Consider the following 3,901-nt stretch of genomic DNA (forward strand, 5'->3'; position numbering starts at 1 on the left):
ACAATACACGCGCCCCTCTTCCCAATTCTCTTAACAATACACTAGGTCTGTTGAAGTCTAAAGTGAGAACCACAGAACACTTAATTTAATTGGTAGCACACACTCTGTCAGGAGTACTGCCGTCATCAACAACTTCATTAATATATTCTAAGTCCTTTCTCCTGAAGTGCATTATACAGAAATCACTTAAATATATGCAAAACCTCTGTGACCTAGCTTGTTCTTTCTCAGGCTTCAAAAACCAGTTAGACTTACCTTTACTTCTAGTCCATCCTTATTTCACCTTTCCAATCCAAATAGGTCATTTTCGTTAGACACTCAGCAGAGTTAAGGCTTCATCTTATGTAGATTATATCTCACTTAAAAATGGTTGTTGGTAAGAAGAGTTTAAAGGAAGTGGTCTCCAAAACTGAACAAAGATGTGGGAAGCATACTGGACTTCTGAACTCAGGGAAGTCACTATACTTCTTGGAGATGTAGGATTTGAAATCCACAAGTATAAATTGAAATAAAAGCTCCTTGCCTGAGATATTTGTCAAAACAAAACAAAACAAAACACAATTATATGGTCAATTAATCTTCGACAAATGAGGCAAGAATATGCAATGCAAAAAAGACAGTCTCTTCAACAAATGGTGTTAGGAAAACCAAACAGCTACATGCAAAAGAATGAAACTGGATCACTTTCTTATACCATACACCAAAATAAACTTGAAATGGATTAAGGACCTAAATGTTAGACCTGAAACCATAAAACTCCCAGAAGAGAACACAGGCAGTAATCTCCCAGACATCAGCTGTAACATCTTTCTACATATGTCTGCTGAGGCAAGGGAAACGAAAGCAGAAGAAACAATTGGACCCACATCAAAATAAAAAGTTTCTGCATAGCAAAACAAAACAAAACAACAATAAAAAAAAACACCAAAATTAAAAGACAACCTACTGAATGGGAGAAGATACTTGCAAATGACATATGCAAGAAAGGCTTAGTATCCAAAATATATAAAGAATTTACATAACTCAATACAAAAAAAATAATCTAATTAAAAATGGGCAGAAGACATGAACAGATATTTCTCCAAAGAAGACATACAGATGGCCAACACACACATGAAAAGATGCTCAACATCAGACATTATCAGGGACATGCAAATGACTTCACACCCGTCAGGATGGCTAAAATTAAAAACTCAAGAAAACGACAAGTGCTGGTGAGGATGTGGAGAAAAAGGAACCCTCTGTACTGCTGGTGAGAATGCAAACTGGAGTAGCCATGGTGGAAGACAGAATGGAGGTTCCTGAAAAAATTTAAAATAGAACTACCATATGATCCAGTAACTGCACTACTGGGTATTTACCAAAAGAATATAAAAGTACTAATTCAAAGGGATATATGCACCCTTAAGTTTATTGCAGCATTATTTACAATAGCCAAATTATAGAAGCAGCCCAAGTGTCCGTAGACAGATGAACACATAAAGATGTGGTACACACACACATACACACACACACACACACACACACACACACACCACAGTGGAATGTTATTTGGACATAAGAAACAATGAAACCTTGCCATTTGCCACAATATGGTCGGATCTAGAGAGTATAATGCTAAGTCAAATAAGGCAGTAAGAGAAAGACAAATGCCATATGACTTCACACATATGTGGGATTTAAGAAACAAAACAAATGAACAAAGGGGGAAAAAAAGAAAGACAAAGCAAAAAATAGACTCTTAACTACAGAGAACAATCAGATGGTTACCAGAGGAGAGGCAGGTGGGAAGATGGGTAAAACAGGGGATTAAGAGTATACTTACCTCGATAAGCACTGAGTAATAAATGGAATTGTTGAATCAATGTATTGTACCCCTGAAACTAATATAACATTGTTTGATAACTACACTAGAATTAAAACTTTTTTAATTAAAAATTAAAAACTTTGTAATAATCCTTTCTCTGCCATTAACTAGCTCTATGACCTTGATCAAGTAAGTTATTTATTCTCTCAGAACCTCAGCTGCCATGCCTATCCATCTATCCACATCTATACTTTGAGAGGGAACTTATTTCTTCAAGCATATCATGCTCTCTCACCTTCCTACTTTGGTGAATGTTAGAAATATTCTTGCCTCCTGTTGATTGCCTGCCTGTTTATTTATTAGCCTACACTCAATCAACACCTCTTCCTAGAAGTTTCCCAAACTGCTCTAGTGTCCCCTGCCTGTGCTCCTACAGCATCCTGGGCATGTCTCTCCCATAACTCTTATCACATTGTTTCATTACAGTTCTTGTTGATCTACCCATCTCTTCTCTTGGACTAAGAACTCTTTGAGAGTATAGGTTGTATCTTTTTCCTAATGCTACTCTTACTACTTAATACAGTCCTGTGCAAATTAGGAGCTCAACAAGTGGATCAACAATAGATGAATAAAATAGATTCTGTTCTAATATTGGTGTTTTTCATAGCCAAATGGCATATTTGGTAAACATTCTACAGATATAAAAATGTTTGGTCTCATTAAAATATAAAATGTAAGTGAAGGAAAGAAATCTAACTACATCCTTTCCTCCTAAGAAAGGACTACAGGCAGGATGTAATGTTTTTACGACACTTAGATCAGCTTAATTGCAATACAGGCATTTATATAAATACAATTATGCTATTTGTAGTCAATTCATTATAAATGCATTCTTTTAATGATTGCAGAGATTAAAGGAAAAAATGAACATCATCATTGTCACAGCAGTTTTCATAACTGAGTTTTGAATAATAAATGAATAATGTACAAGAATATAATTTAAAAGCAGTTTCGGAGGTACATTTTTTCTCATGAGATATAGATACATATAAACATATTATATATATATATATATATATATGCTAAAAAGGAGATAAGGAGGCACATTGTTTCTCATGATAGATATATTATTATGTATCAATTTTCATTGTTTTATTGATAAAATGGTGTTTAATGTTACATAATAGAAAAATGCCAATGTTAATGTCACTAAACTTCTCATTTATTTTATTTTTTTAAGATTCATTTATTTATTTTAGAGAGAGAGAGGGAGAATGCACATGCACGAGGAAGAGGGAGAGAATAACAAGCAGACTTCAGGCTGAGCCTTCAGAACAATGTGGGACTTGATCTCATGCCCCTGAGATCATACTTGAGCCAAAATCAAAAGTCAGGTGAGTCACTGGATTGAGCCACCCAGGTACCCCTAAACTTTTCATTTTAAAACATATTTTAATAGAATTTCAAGTCTTCTTTACTATCAATGTAGTGAAACCAAGTATATCTTATTTTAAGCCTAAAAAGAAATCACTAAGAAGGTTTCAAATATTTGTTAGTGGTTGAAATTTTACCATAACAAACAAGGCATACCATTCACATTGATGTATGTTTGTTTTTATCATTCGTATTTTACAACTACAAATGCTTCATGGTCTAAGCCCAAGTTGCACTGTTTCTAATACGTCAAAAACACACATATCTGGAAACCAAAATGTGTCAACAAGATGCTATTTTATTATTCACAATTATTTTTGTTATAAATGGAAAAAAAGAAAAGATGAAAATTTGAGAGTCTAAATTTCTTCCATAGTGATCAGTGAATATTATGAAGATCGCTGCTCTAAAAGTTCAGTAGACTGTTTACAAATTCCCAAAAGACCAATGCATAATGAGAAAAAAAAGGGAGAAGACACACAATCAAAAGCTCATTTCTTAAAATCTTTGCAGTTTCTTTGGAGGAACTGAATAATAATATAGCTACATCTGAAAAACCTCTGAAAGGCCCTTGATGCAAAGAAGTTTTCAATCACCATCTATTCTTTCACCTTATATATTATCCATATTTGCGGTTGTTTTCATATTTCTTTCTTAAAA

The sequence above is a fragment of the Zalophus californianus genome, chromosome 5, assembly GCF_009762305.2.
Source record: "Zalophus californianus isolate mZalCal1 chromosome 5, mZalCal1.pri.v2, whole genome shotgun sequence".
Classification (NCBI taxonomy): Eukaryota; Metazoa; Chordata; class Mammalia; order Carnivora; family Otariidae; genus Zalophus; species Zalophus californianus.